The 16686-nt window shown below is 37.8% G+C and overlaps 1 protein-coding gene and 1 long non-coding RNA gene across 3 annotated transcripts in view; one reads left to right on the forward strand and one right to left on the reverse strand.

Moving 5' to 3' along the window:
- Window positions 1-16680, forward strand: part of LOC309627954 — a 467251-nt gene extending 450571 nt beyond the window's left edge. The window contains exon 3 of the long non-coding RNA XR_014244051.1: window positions 16535-16680. This is a non-coding gene — a long non-coding RNA (uncharacterized lncRNA). The remainder of the gene's footprint in view (window positions 1-16534) is intronic.
- The window catches only part of LOC309627834 (bifunctional phosphoribosylaminoimidazole carboxylase/phosphoribosylaminoimidazole succinocarboxamide synthetase), a 384443-nt gene that overhangs the window by 299575 nt on the left and 68182 nt on the right, over window positions 1-16686 (reverse strand). The window lies entirely within an intron of this gene.

The following is a 16686-nucleotide window of genomic DNA, read 5'->3' on the forward strand; positions in this document are numbered from 1 at the left end:
CTACATATTTTTATTCAAGAGAAATAAAAGCATACATCCATACAAAGAATGGCACGTGAATGTTCATGGCAGCTTTATTTTAAATTTCCATCAATGGGAAAATAAACAAAATTATATACCCATACAATAGAATACTACTCAGCAATAAAAAGGAATAAGCTGATATATACAACATGGATGAATCTCAGAATTATTATGTTGAGACTAAAAAAAGAGTACATACTGTATAATTTCATTTAGATAAAATTCTATAAAATGCAAATTAGGGGCTTCCCTAGTGGCACAGTGGTTAAGAATCCGCCTGCCAATGCAGGGGACACAGGTTCGAGCCCTGGTCAGGGAAGATCCCACATGCCGCAGAGCAACTAAGCCCACGAGCCACAACTACTGAGCCTGCATGCAACAACTATTGAAGCCCACGCGCCTACAGCCCATGCTCCGCAGCAAGAGAAGCCACTGCAGTGAGAAGCCCGCGCACCACAATGAAGAGTAGCCCCTGCTCGATGCAACTAGAGAAAGCCCGTGTGCAGCAACGGAGACCCAATGCAGCCAAAAATAAAACAAAATAAATTTATTTTTTAAAAATGCAAATTAATTTATGGTGACAGAAAGCATATAAGTTGTCTGGAACAGAGGTGGAAGGAAGGATGATTTCAAAGGAGCATGAATACACTTTGCAGGATGAAATATTCTTAATTGTAGTGACAGTTTTCTCATTATTTCCCTAAGAGAGTAGAATACAGTTCAGGTGTAGTCATATGTCAAATTTCATCAAATTGCACACTTAAATATGTGCAGTTTATTGTATGTCGATCCCATCTCAATAAAACTGTTAAAAAAACAAATACCCTGAGCATTCAACTGTTCACTGTTCCTTCAACAAGCAATTTCACACTTCCTCATTCCCAACTCACTCAATAACTTTTGTTTTTTTTAACATCTTTATTGGAGTATAATTGCTTTACAATGGTGTGTTAGTTTCTGCTTTATAACAAAGTGAATCAGTTATACATATACATATGTTCCCATATCTCTTCCCTCTTGCGTCTCCCTCCCTCCCACCCTCCCTATCCCACCCCTCTAGGTGGTCACAAAGCACCTAGCTGATCTCCCTGTGCTATGCAGCTGCTTCCCACTAGCTATCTATTTTACATTTTGTAGTGTATATATGTCCATGCCACTCTCTCACCTGGCACTCAATAGCTTTTTAAGTGGCGTTGACATCCATCCATGAAATACTATTTTAAATAAGACCCTATTTTCCTCTACTAGAAAGTGTAGGTGGAGGTGACGGTGTCAGGAAACAATAGAGCAAACACCTGATCAACACTAAGGGAGCGTGGAGGGAGCACTGAAAGTGGACGCTGGATATTTCCTTGTTCCTTTTTATGCCACCTGCGTACCCCCTTAACCTGGAATTGCTTTGGACCTCTCAAAGTTAACCTGTCCTTCTTTTCCAAATAACACACTGTTCCAAGAAACTGCCTGAATTGCCACATGGCTTTTAGCAAAAACATAACTCAGCTTGTGTTCATAACTCAGCTATTACTACATGCTAGTCAGAAAGGAAAAAAAAAAACTGTGTGAATCTGTTCTTTCCATCTGAATCACAGACACAGCTCAAGTTCTACCATCTTCAGGCAGTCAGCCTTCCCTGACCATTCTAGGACCCTCTGACATCCCTTCTCCCTGATCTCTGCTCTAGGTAGAATTCTCTGTGTCGTGCAGTTTATCATTGCAGTTGTCCGTTTTCTTACCTAGTGTAGAGGGATTTCTTCTATTCCTCTCCCCAAGTTTCCAGCTTTGCCTATACCATGGGAACTTCTGCCCACAGTTTTGCTCTCTTAGGGAAGTAATGAGGAGGAAGTTTTCACTCTTACCATTTCTCATATTTCCTCCCCTTAATAGACATAAACCATCTAATTGGGGAGAAGGGCAGTGCTCAGGCATGACCGAGCTTCTGGTTGGCCCCTTTTCTCAGACAGAGCCTCTTGCCCATAAGCAGAGCACATCCTCCTCTAGAAGGCAGCATGCAGTTTCGCAGCTCATATGCCTCTGAACAAAGAAGACACATGAAATTGAGCTGGAAGGAAAACCTTTGTAGGCCCCATGGGTCCCAGGCACATTCCTCAATCCGGCTTGATCAGCAATTCAGCTGATGAGATATTTTAATCTCTACCACCAACAGGTGTGGATGAGAGGTATGATTAATTAGCACCCCCATCTAGAATGCCTTTCCTTCTTTCATTTGATGGTCAAAATGTCTACCCTTCTAGACTGACTTCTTATTCATGGAGTCTTTTGCAATTCCTGAGGCCTCGATTAATCATTTTCTAGTCTTTGCCTCAAAGTACAAGATTTATTCTGCCTGGCATTCTAGTAAATTGTATATATCTTTTTCGACAGTTAAAGTATAAGCTCCTTAAGAAAAAGGGGCTATGTCATAGTTATCTTTGTATTAATCCATGCAGTTTCATTTTATACACACTTAATCTAGATCACCTTTGTAATTACCTGTTTACTGTTTGTTTTCAGGCAGATTATAAATTCAAAGAGGCAGGGAGTCAACTCTTGTTAACTGCTGTATCACTTCCACTGGCACAGGGCTTGACACCAAATAAATGCTCTGTAAATATTTGTTGAATTGAATTACATTTTCTCTCACACATTTATAATCATGCCTAATAAATACTTGTTGATTGATTGCTTATTTGATGGAACGGTGAGATGCAGCAGATCAATCTAAAATCAAAGTGCCACCTTTTAAAAATCCAGAGTAACTAAAATCAAAACATCAACAACAACAAATATGCACTTCCTTTGAAGATAATGTTGAAATGATGAAAATTATTCCCTTTCCCACACTACATACCGTCTTTTGGAGTTTTCATACCTATAAATTACTAATCTATTAAGAGCACCCAATTCAAAGGGTAAAATCCTTGCCTCATCACTGATTGCTCTCCTCTCTAAATGATCAATTTCTAACGAAATAAAGGTTTTTCACATTGCAGGTATAAGAAAATGCTGGAAATAGAATCCAGCCAATTTAACAGAGTTCTGAAATAGTGACTCAGCATACCAGTGCAAGCTACAAGGGCAATCAGACCTCCAACCGCTTTCTGCTGTGTTGTTTCTATTGCAAAACTGTTCAGTATTAGAACTCTCTGCTCTCCACAGCCAGTGGCAATTGGTGCCTCCTGGCCTCACAGAGGTCCCTTGACGTTTCTCCAATGGCTCAGTAGCACTATATAGCATTTATTTTAGATGTTTGAATTTAGATGTATTAGTTAATTGATTAAAAGGCGAAAAGAGAAAAATAAAGCTCAAGAAAGTGCCTAATAACTTAAAGAAGTAAGTACCTAGGAAGTGACTAGTGACCATCCAGTCTTATGATGGGTCCTCTGGGAAGAACGTGTCTGTCCTCTAGAAGTCCACAGGATGTCTGATTTATACTGAAGCCATCATACAACAATATGAAGCAGAATATAAGGAAGTGTGAGTGACCGCGGTACAGCCAATCAGAGCAGAGGAGAAGGGTAAGGGGGGTGTTTTACTGATAAGCTGAGTCTTGGGGAAAAAATGTAGGATTTAAACTGGTAGAGGTGAATGCAGGAAAGGAGGTAAATCCCCAAAGTCACACTCTACGTGCAAGAATACTTTCAAAAGTTCTTCCTCAGAGCAGGTAACAGTCCATTGACAGATATGGGTTACAAAATCAAACCTGATTAAGACTCTCCTGAGTAGCTTCTGAGTGGGTCCCCGTTTTAGAAAAGCCCCTGAAATTGCTGCAATCACTAAGGCCAGGAAAAGGGCACCTCACAGTTGATACATACTCAACAGAGCACTTACTATGACCAATGAATGATTACTATTTTACAGCAGACTTTCTGGAAGATGCCACCTACTAGTAAACTAGGTACCCCTGGGTGACTTGTCTTTCTCTTTCTGACTTACTTCACTTAGTATGATAATCTCTAGGTCCACCTATGTTGCTGCAAATGGCATTATTTCATTCTTTTTCATGGTGAGTAGTATTCCATTATATATATATATTATATATATATAATATATATACACACATACCACATCTTCTTTATCCATTCATCTGCCAATGGACATTTAGGTTGCTTCCATGTCTTGGCTATTGTAAATAGTGCTGCTGTGAACATTGGGGTGCATGTCTTTTTGAATTATAGCTTTTGTCTGGATATATGCCCAGGAGTGGGATTGCTGGATCATATGGTAATTGTTTTTAGTTTTTTAAGGAACCTCCATACTGTCTCCATAGTGGCTGCACCAATTTACATTCCCACCAACAGCATAAGAGGGTTCCCTTTTCTCCACACCCTCTCCAGCATTCGTTATTTGTAGACTTTTTAATGATGGTCGTTCTGACCGGTGAGAGGTGGTACCTCATTGTAGTTTTGCATTTTGCTAATAATTTGTGATGATGAGCATTTTTTCATGTGCTTATTGGCCATCTGTATGTCTTCTTTGGAAAGTGTCTATTTAGGTCTTCTGCCCATATTTTGATTGGGTTGTTTGGATCCACTGAGTTTTGATATTAAAAAATTTAGGTAATTGTTTTTAATTTAAAAGTTTTTTTTAATTTAGGGTAATTTTAAGATGGTTTTAAACCAAGATTGGCATAAGAATTGGTTGTTAACAATGGGAGATTAACCAGATGATAATTAAATATATTAGGACATTTATATTCTTTTAAATTTTGTTCTAAATAACTTTCCTACAGGTATTATATTAATTATTATTTTTAGTAATTGGAGACCTAGCATTTTTGATTTGAGTTTATGCTTATAATTTTCCAGAAAAACACAACTTATAGTATGTTCTCTTGGAATCAGTTGTCTGCAAGACTATCCTCACTTTAACCTAACTCACAGTCACCCTCAAGGTGCGGCTCCAGAGCGGGTCCCTTCAGGACATCTTCCACAAAATCAAGGTTAGCGATTTGTTTTCTCTTTGTCCTTCTGGAGCACTGTATGCATAATTCTACTGGTTTTGTGTCTGCCTCTCACAGGCAGAGATTCTGTCCTTTTCATCTTTGTACTCCCAGCACCTAGCACAGTGCCTGACGCATAGTAAGTTCAATAAACTCCTGTTAAATTGCTGAATCACTGCCTTCCAGTTTCCAGTTTGGATCCCGTAGCCATGGCTAGGCACCAGCATCCACCTGGTGGCAGCAGCCCCATGGTGCAGAATAGCAAGGAGGAAGTAAACAGTCTATGGAGAATTACTCTTACAAGCCTAAAACATCTGCAAAGCAACAGTAAATCTACATATACTCCAAATTCCCCACTTTCCCTCCACCTCCTCCCTCACCTAAATATCTAAATCCATACCACAAAAAGCCAGTTCATACAAAGTTTTAATGCTTATCTGTTTTCTCAGAATCAATCAGATGCTTGTGATGAACATTACAAGAAAAAAGTTTTATAAGTAGATAAAACAATTCACTAGTACTGTTAGATTTTTTTAAAACAGATTCCCAAAATAACTATGCTGGACATATTTTCTACTGAAAAATAAATACTAGTGTAAGAAATTTTATCTCAGAAATATTGTTGACTCAACATTATTTATTTAAGTATCTTTAGCACTTGTCCAGTTATCACAGAATATGGTCTTTGATTGTTTTTCAATGCAGAAGAGAACATTTTACGTGAGAGGTTCAGCAACTTAAGAAATATTTGTATTTATATCTTATTTGAACTATTATTTTTATCCATCTACTGCATAAAAATAAAAATTGAAACACCTTCCTAATTGCCTTACCAGTTTGTTTGCATCTCAAAGCAGCAGAAAACCATCCAGTCACCCTTGTCAAGAAGCATTTACGGGGATGGGATGAGGGATCTGCCCAGTAAACAAATTAATTACAACATCAGGCATCAGACTAAAGGATTCCAGAAGCAGCAGTGACTAAGGATTCCTTTACACACAAGGAGAGAGAAACAGGAACTCCGTTGCATCCTGATAAAAGCTCTGTGATCAGTGGTCTCAGTGGTCTGCAGGTCACGCTTTGCAGACTATCTTATACTCTACGAAAAGCAGTAAATTAAAGTCATCTATTATTTTACAGACTCTCAGTGTAGCCTGTTTGGGTTAAAATCATTCCCTGGTTTACCTACATTTTAAGAAGCCTGTATTTTTCCAGCATTATTTAACTTCCAGCCCTCTCTACACCACCACGGCCCCCTCTACACACACATACAAACCAGGAAATATTGTTAAGATGGGACATTGTGACAACTTCCATCTTATGTTGCTCAAATTCTACTGCCTGCTTGTACTTCAGTCAATCTTCCACTACAAGAAAACATCAGCTAGAAAATGGTAACATTTCCCTCTTCCACCCATTGTGATACCAAGGACACTGTAATAGAAGTGTCCCTTTGTGCAAACAAAGCCTACAGACAGCTACAATCTGTGCTGCCCTGGAGCTGGCTTTGGCTCTCTGGAGCAAGGCCGAGATGTATTGAGGCTTTCCAGACAGAAGGTCACAACGGTGTGTTGAATAGCACGGTTTCTGCAGAAATCCTTAAAAACTACATTAATCCTAAAATACTGTATATGGCTCAGAGACAACTGAGACATGCTAATAGAAAACAGCCAGTGACCAATGACAGCGTTTCATAAAGCCAGCCACACGCACCCAGATACCTATCTTAGGAGACCCTTAGGTAACAGGTGCTGTACCAGAGGGAAAGCTCCCGTTCAGAGGGAGAAGAGTTCCATCACCCATTCGTGTCCCAAAACATTGTGTTGGCCTCTGCCTCCAAAGATATCAGCCACCTTTCACACTAATATGAGAGTGAAGAAAGCAAGAAAGAGGAATTATAGAAAACATAATTTCAGCAACAAAGAATTCTATTCTTTTGAAACTGGAAAACTCAGGTGCCCTGCTTTCATGGACTCTTGTCCTTAAAATAAAAATCCACTCCTCTCTTCACTCTACAAGGCCATTCTTTTTATTTGAAGATCTTTTTCTCACTACATTCCAGAACTTTTTGAGAGATATAAGTGGGGGCAAACCAGCTGTTTTTCATGAGGATAAAAAACAAACAAGCAAAAACCTCTAGGCTCTAGTTTATTTCTGTTAGTGTATAACCTTAAGGAAGTCACCTAAACCTTCACAGACCCCAAGCTGCCTTATACGAACATAATAAGGCAGGGTTGGAACACAACCTAGGATCTTATATAAGGGGGGTTTCATAGAGATAACTGGGCTTTAGAAGTCTAAGAACCCAATAAAATTATATGTAAAATGTTTGTGTATGACCATTTTTCCTGGATTAGCATCCACTTTCATCAGATTTTCTAAATGGGCTGAGACCCACTGGTTAAGACAGTTTCTAAGTAAAAAGTTGTAAACTGAAGAGTCTACAACTCTGATTCTTCAGTAACAACAGAGCAGGTAAAATTTTAATTGCAAGAGAAAAGAGCCTACAAATTTTCATCCTTAGAGAATAAACAAATGTCAGTGGAAATCATACTCTATTGACAACGCTAAGGGATCTGTGATGAAGGGGCTGTCTCAGCACCTGGTATCTTCCCTGGTATCTATAAGGGCCTGGTATCTTCCCTCCACCCTCAGCAGAAGATTTAGGGCCACGTCAAAAAAGGACACAGAAAGAAGCAATGAGAACACCGAGTGCCCAGATTTTGGTTTTTAAATACCATTCCTCACTACAGAAGTGGGAACCCTTGAAGAAATGGCTGAGTTCTGATCTGGGGAGAGGAAAGTATGAGGCGACCCTGAGATGTCTTGTTGGGCTAGGAAGTGCTAGAAGACTAATGGATCATGTTAAAAGCTGACAGGAGCTGGTGTGAAGCGGATCCCACTGGCCAAATCTAGGCAATATGAACATCAAAAAGGATGACAGTAAAAGATTATAAAAATTAAAACTTTTAATCCCATGACTATAAAATGAGGAAATAAAAAGAGGGCATGGAATCAGAGCATATCAAAGAGAAAAATAAGGAAAGTTTTTCTTTACAGAAGAATGCCAACTAACAAATGTAGAAGAAACAATAAAATTAGAAAAATCACCACTTTGCAACCCCCATGTAATCACTGATTTAGGCACAGGCCATCAATGGATATAAAAATCACTGGGCAATAAGATATTTATATGGTCTCAAAGTATCATGCAACATATTCCTTAACACCAAAGTTTCCATTTCTTGAATCTAGACTTTAAGAATAAACACAGCATTGCATATTCTAATTAAACTGTATCCTAGTTAACAGAAATTAATGTTATTGAAATCTGTGAACTTATTAGTTTTCAAAGAATTAGAACATATCAGTTAATCCATACTCATTATCCAATCCATAATCCATAATTATCATACTCATTTGATAATTATTTGAGGATTCAGAAGGCCCTCCTGTACCTTTCTGTGCCTCTTTATTATCAGTATGAACATAAAAGATAAAAGGATCACTGCTCAGAAAGAGGTCCCCAATAGCACACTGGGATCATCGAACTAGCTGTTGTCCCTCTCAGCTTCCCAGTGGCCAGCGGTTCCACTTGGGGATATCACGGTCCACACTGTTCTACTATCCTCTCCTACACTTCAGGGAAATAAAAAGCAACTCTTTCTCACCCAAAGGTAGAGAAAGACAGCACAGAAAATTCTAAAGAACAAATGACCATGTTTCTTCGACAAGTTGTAAGAGGGGGGAAAAAAAAGGAAGAGAGGGAATGTTGATGGGTTGAAAGAGGCTCAAGAAATATATCAACCAAAAGCAACATAAGAATCTTATTTGGATACTGACTCAAACAGGAAAATTTCAATACTGCTAGATATTAGATATTAATTAATTAATTTTAATTTTTAGGTGATAATGTGACTGAGATTACACTTTTAAAAGAGTCCTTTTTGAAAAATAAATAAATAAATAAAATAGAAGAGTCCTTTTTGGATAAGATACATACTGAAAAACTTGCAGCTAATACGACGTCTGAAATTTGCTTTAAAATATTCCAGCGAGGGTGGCAGTGGCGGTGGGGGGGATATAGAGGGAACAAGAGTGGTCACTTGATAACTGTCAAATCTGGGTAATGGGTTTGCAAGGGTTCATTATACTATCCTCTCTACTTGTGCCTATGCTTGGAAATTTCCATCGTTAAAAATCTTTTTTAAGTAAGGAAGCCCTATTAGTCATAGGTATGAACAAACTGTGGTTAGTCGGGATGTGTTCAGATTCTGGATTTATGTATAATTAACTTTATTTCAGTAACCACTTACTGACTGCCTGCTTGGTTCTGGAATTTCTAGAACTAGGTGATACTCAATGGTCCTTTTAAGTACCATCGAGAGTATAATGCTTAATAGTGCAGTGTCTGGAGCCAGATGGCCCAGACTAGAATCCCAGCTCTGGCGCCTACTAGCTGTGTGATATGGATAAAACTAGTTGATCTCCTTATGCCTCAGTTTCCTCATCTATAAAATGGGAATAATAAGAGTACCTACCTCAGCAAACCCATGTGTACCCAGAACAGTGTACTTAGAACACAGTAAGCATTCAACAAATGTTAGCTATTAACAGCATTCACCAGCTGATCATATTAAATGTAAATCTATGACTTCTACTCTACTGCCATAGAAAATCTCATATAAAACACTGTCTTACTTTGACAGCTATCAAACACTTTGATACCATTCCACATTTCCTAAAATTTAATAGATGTGGCATTTGCTGGTGACACATCTATGCTTATAACAGTTTGAGGAAACATTATGTTCCTTCATATTAATCGACCAAAAAAGATATCAAGATGCAGAATAGCAAGAAGTCACCCCAGCTGCCCTTTAGTAAATCAATTTATTTGAAAATACATTTTGTCCTCAGGCAATACATCACTGATACTCATCTGCACATATGAGGTCAGACCAGCATAAGCAGGGCTGGAAAATGCAAATCAAGATGATTCACCAATAACATTTTCTACTCTTGAGATTTTAAAATATAATAAAACTAAAGCTTAATAAAAAGGGACGACCTCCCGCCTCTTCCCTGACAGCCAGTGTTTGATGAAACTGCTTATGTTACTGAGGATGAGGAATGAAGGTCAGGAGGGAAGATGTAGGAGATACTGCAGGCAACTGAATCCAGGACAACTGAATCCGGGACAGAGGTCAGGCTCCATCTGAGGAGAATGTATAATGCATGTTCATCAGCATAGGTTGCAATAAATAGAGACATGAAAGAGAAATCAAAACAACTCAAGACTCTGATCAATGATGTCCAAAGCGCAGGGCAGTGGGAGTGGTCTGCTTTAGTATATAGAATTTAAAAACATGGATAAACTGATGAAAACTCAGTGCGCGTTTTATTATCATCGGGCACTGGCAAATCAAAACAGTGATAAAACATTCCTCCCCCAAAAAGTCTTTTGTTAGTCTAAATTCTAAACCACTATTGCAGTCACTGTCAAATTTTAATAAGATACATGTAATCTTCAAATTAGCACATTTTTCTAATTTTGTAACTCAAACATTTATTTGATATAGAAGTTAGGCAAATGCCCATTTATACACCCGTGGAAGCAGATTCAGCTACAAAGATTCATTTTCAGAGTAAATGAATTTGTAATGATTTAGAATTGTTCAATGTGGCTTCACGGTTCATGTAACTCCTGACATGGCACATATTCCTGCACTGAAACAACAGATCCAAATAAACAATGATAGTCCAGTGACTGTAATATGAAGAAACAGAATTTTAGTTACTTCATTTCTGTCATTTAGGTGACCATCTGACGTTTTTAATTTCATTTTAAAACAGTGAGACTTGGGCTTCCCTGGTGGCGCAGTGGTTGAGAATCTTCCTGCCAATGCAGGGGACACGGGTTCGAGCCCTGGTCTGGGAAGATCCCACATGCCGCAGAGCAGCTTAGGCCCATGAGCCACAATTACTGAGCCTGCGCGTTTGAAGCCTGTGCTCCGCAACAAGACAGGCCAAGATAGTGAGAGGCCCGCGCACCGCGATGAAGAGTGGCCCCCACTTGCCGCAACTAGAGAAAGCCCTCGCACAGAAACGAAGACCCAACACAGCCATAAATAATAAATAAATAAATAAATAAATAAACAGTGAGACTTGAAAGATGCAATATTTTTGTTTGGTAAGTGTAAAGTTTATTTTATACAGGAAACACTTTAATGAATATAAATAATATCTTTATACTTGGAATTTATTATTGTTTATAACTGTTTTTTTAAAACTAAAGGATATAATAATTCTTTAATGAAATGATTATTTACTGATAATGGGCTTCCCTGGTGGTGCAGTGGTTAAGAATCCGCCTGCCAATGCAGGGGACATGGGTTCGAACCCTGGTCAGGGAAGAGCCCACATGCCGCGGAGCAACTAAGCTCGTGCGCCACAATTAGTGAGCCTGTGCTCTAGAGCCCGTGAGCCACAACTACTGAGCCCACGTGCCACAACTACTGAACCCCGCGCACCTAGAGCCCGTGCTCCGTGACAAGAGAAGCCACCGCAATGAGAAGCCCACACATCACAACAAACAGTAGCCCTCGCTCGCCATAACTAGAGGAAGCCCACGTACAGCAATGAAGACACAACGCAGTGAAAAATTAATTAATTTTTTGAAAAAGGGCAGGACAACTCAAATCAGAAAGATAATTGTCTTTCACAAAAGAAATATGAAACGAGACCCAAATTGCTATTTGCTGGAATTAATGCTACTGAATCATGATTCACAAATGAATATTTATAACTATTCTAGTTACTGCGGCATACTATCTACCTTATTTTCATATCAGATTTTAGGATCCTTCAGGCAGGAAATCAGAGACTGGAGCTTTATAACCAGAGTTGAAAGGACACTTGATTAATAGGTAATGAGCAGCTACTCAAGATTTTTAAGCAGAGACATTGTATATTCTGAGATTTAACCCTTTGTACTGTGTGAATTGATGTTAAAAAGGCTAAAATTTTTCTAAAGTTATTTGACTGACTGCTTATTAATAGAGAACAATTTGATAACTTCTTAGAAAATTAAATTATGCTTTCCTAGTCCATTTGTGGTTAATTTTCATTTTTAAAATTATTGTGAATAAGTCCTTCAAACAGCAAACATTATTTAAATGTTTGCTCTGTGTCTGGCACTGTGCTTGCCGGTGGTGGTTGGGTCTTTCAAAGACATATAGGACCACAGTCTCTGCTATTCAACAGAATGGTAAACAAATAATTATGAAAATGTGACTAGTGAGATAACAGAGATACATACAAAGTGCTACAGGGGCAAAAAGAATTAGCTCATAGTAAGTTCTAAACCTCAACTACTTTGAAATCTAGACAGAATTCTGACATCTATGTTGGAATTAAATATATAACCAGTGAAAATTGATTTTGCATGGACTTACTCTTCACATTCAAGCAGTGTGATCATTTTGAACAGTTTCATCTTCATGAAACCTATTTAATAAATTAAGCCTATTTAATTAATTCACCACAAAATCCTGAAATCAATGTATTAAATAAATGGGCACAATGAAAATGGCAGATTAAAGTGAAGTCAGAGCAGAAGCAAGAAGAACTACAATTCTGCAGGCTGTGGAAGGAAAACCACATTCACAGAAAGATAAACAAAATGAAAAGGCAGAGGACTTTGTACCAGATGAAGGAACAAGATAAAACCCCAGAAGCACAACTAAATGAAGTGGAGATAGGCAAACTTCCAGAAAAAGAATTCAGAAAAAAGATAGTGAAGATGATCAAGGACCTTGGAAAAAGAATGGAGGCAAAGATTGAGAAGATGCAAGAAACGTTTAACAAAGACCTAGAAGAAGTAAAGAGCAAACACCTAGAAGAATTAAAGAACAAACAAACAGAGATGACCAATACAATAACTGAAATGAAAAATACACTAGAAGGAATCAATAGCAGAATAACTGAGGCAGAAGAACAGATAACTGACCTGGAAGACAGAATGGTGGAATTCACTGCCGCAGAACAGAATAAAGAAAAAAGAATGAAAAGAAAAAAAGACTGCCTAAGAGACCGCTGGGACAACATTAAACACAACAACATTCTCATTATAGGGGTCCCAGAAGGAGAAGAGAAAGGACCCAAGAAAATATTTGAAGAGATTACAGTCGAAAACTTCCCTAATATGGGAAAGGAAATAGCCACCCAAGTCCAGGAAGCGCAGAGAGTCCCATACAGGATAAACCCAAGGAGAAACACGCCGAGACACATAGTAATCAAACTGACAAAAATTAAACACAAAGAAAAATTACTGAAAGCAACAAGGGAAAAATGACAAATAACATACAAGGGAACTCCCATAAGATTAACAGCTGATTTCTCAGCAGAAACTCTACAAGCCAAAAGGGAGTGGCACAGTATATTTAAAGTGATGAAAGGGAAGAACCTACAACCAAGATTACTCTACCCGGCAAGGATCTCATTCAGATTCGACAGAGAAATCAAAAGCTTTACAGACAAGCAAAAGCTAAGAGAATTCAACACCACCAAACAAGCTCTACAACAAATGCTAAAGGAACTTCTCTAAGTGGGAAACACAACAGAAGAAAAGGACCTACAAAAACAAACCCATAACAATTCAGAAAATAGTAATAGGAACATACATATCAATAATTACCCTAAACATGAATGGATTAATGCTCCAAGCAAAAGACACAGGCTCGCTGAATGGATACAAAAACAAGACCCATCTATATGCTGTCTACAAGAGACCCACTTCAGAACTAGGGACACATACAGACTGAAAGTGAGGGGATGGAAAAAGATATTCCATGCAAATGGAAATCAAAAGAAAGCTGGAGTAGCAATACTCATATAAGATAAAACAGACTTTAAAATAAAGAATGTTACAAGAGACAAGGAAGGACACTACATAATGATCAGGGGATCAATCCAAGAAGAAGATATAACAATTATAAATATATATGCACCCAACATAGGAGCACTTCAATACATAAGGCAACTGCTAACAGCTATAAAAGAGGAAATCGACAGTAACACAATAATAGTGGGGGACTTTAACAACTCACTTACATCAATGGACAGATCATCCAGGCAGAAAATTAATAAGGAAACACAAGCTTTAAATGACACAATAGACCAGATAGATTTAATTGATATTTATAGGACATTCCATCCAAAAACAGCAGATTACACTTTCTTCTCAAGTGCACACAGAACATTCTCCAGGATAGATCACATCCTGGGTCACAAATCAAGCCTCAGTAAATTTAAGAAAACTGAAATCATATCAAGCATCTTTTCCAACCACAATGCCATGAGATTAGAAATCAATTACAGGGGGAAAAAAAGTAAAAAACACAAACACATGGAGGCTAAACAATACATTACTAAATAACCAAGAGATCACTGAAGAAATAAAAGAGGAAATCAAAAAATTCCTAGAGAAAAATTACAACGAAAACATGACAATCCAAAATTTATGGGATACCACAAAAGCAGTTCTAAGAGGAAAGTTTATAGCAATACAAGCCTACCTCAAGAAACAAGAAAAATCTCAAATAAACAATCTAACCTTACACCTAAAGGAACTAGAGAAAGAAGAACAAACAAAACCCAAAGTTAGTAGAAGGAAAGAAATCATAAAGATCAGAGCAGAAATAAATGAAATAGAAACAAAGAAAATAATGGCAAAGATCAAGAAAACTAAAAGCTGGTTCTTTGAGGAGATAAACAAAATTGATAAACCTTTAGCCAGACTCATCAAGAAAAAGAGGGAGAGGACTCAAATCAATAAAATTAGAAATGAAAAAGGAGAAGTTACAACAGACACCGCAGAACTACAAAAGCATCCTAAGAGACTACTACAAGCAACTCTATGCCAATAAAATGGACAACCTGGAAGAAATGGACAAATCCTTAGAAAAGTATAACCTTCCAAGACTGAACCAGGAAGAAATATAAAAGATGAACAGACCAATCAAAAGTATTGAAATTGAAACAGTGATTAAAAATCTTCCAACAAACAAAAGTCCAGGACCAGATGACCTCACAGGTGAATTCTATCAAACATTTAGAGAAGAGCTAATACCCATCCTTCTCAAACTCTTCCAAAAAATTGCAGAGGAAGAAACACTCCCAAACTCATTCTATGAGGCCACCATCACCCTGATCCCCAAACCAGACAAAGATACTACAAAAAAAGAAAATTACAGACCAGTATCACTGATGAATATAGATGCAAAAATCCTCAACAAAATACTAGCAAACAGAATCCAACAACACATTAAAAGGATCATACACCATGATCAAGTGGGATTTATTCCAGGGATGCAAGGATTCTTCAGTATATGCAAATCAATCAATGTGATGCATCATATTAACGAACTGAAGAAGAAAAACCATATGATCATCTCAATAGATGCAGAAAAAGCTTCTGACAAAATTCAACACCCATTTATGATAAAAGCTCTCCAGAAAGTGGGCACAGAGGGAACCTACCTCAACATAATAAAGGCCATATACAACAAACCCACAGCAAGCATCATTCTCAATGGTGAAAAACTGAAAGCATTTCCTCTAAGATCAGGAACAAGACAAGGATGTCCACTCTCACCACTATTATTCAACATAGTTTTGGAAGTTCTAGCCATGGCAATCAGAGAAGAAAAATAAATAAAAGGAATACAAATTGGAAAAGAAGAAGTAAAATTGTCACTGTTTGCAGATGACATGATACTATACATAGAAAATCCTAAAGATGCCACCAGAAAACTACTAGAGCTAATCAATGAATTTGGTAAAGTTGCAGGATACAAAATTAATGCACAGAAATCTGTTGCATTCCTATACACTAACAACAAAAGATCAGAAAGAGAAAGTAAGGAAACAATCCCATTCACCATTGCAAGATAAAGAATAAAATACCTAGGAATAAACCTACCTAAGGAGGTAAATATACCATGTTCTCGGATTGGAAGAATCAATATTGTGAAAATGACTATACTACCCAAAGCAATCTACAGATTCAATGCAATCCCTATCAAATTACCAATGGCATTTTTTACAGAACTAGAACAAAAAATCTTAAAATTTGTACGGAGACACAAAAGACCCCGAATAGCCAAAGTGGTATTGAGGGAAAAAAATGGAGCTGGAGGAATCAGACTCCCTGACTTCACACTATACTACAAAGCTACAGTAATCAAGACAATATGGTACTGGCACAAAAACAGAAATATAGATCAATGGAACAGGATAGAAAGCCCAGAGATAAACCCACACACCTATGGTCAACTAATTTATGACAAAGGAGGCAAGGATATACAATGGAGAAAAGACAGTCTCTTCAATAAGTGGTGCTGGGAAAACTAGACAGCTACATTTAAAAGAATGAAATTAGATCACTCCTTAACACCATACACAAAAATAAACTCAAAATGGATTAGAGACCTAAATATAAGACTGGACACTATAAAACTCTTAGAGGAAAACATAGGAAGAACACTCCTTGACATAAATCACAGCAAGATCTTTTTTTTTTTTTTAAACATCTTTATTGAAGTATAATTGCCTTACAATGGTGTGTTAGCTTCTGCTTTATAACAAAGTGAATCAGTTATACATATACAATATGTTCCCATTTCTCTTCCCTCTTGCATCTCCCTCCCTCCCACCCTCCC

The sequence above is a fragment of the Balaenoptera borealis genome, assembly GCF_965194805.1.
Source record: "Balaenoptera borealis genome assembly, chromosome: 4".
Taxonomy (NCBI): Eukaryota; Metazoa; Chordata; class Mammalia; order Artiodactyla; family Balaenopteridae; genus Balaenoptera; species Balaenoptera borealis.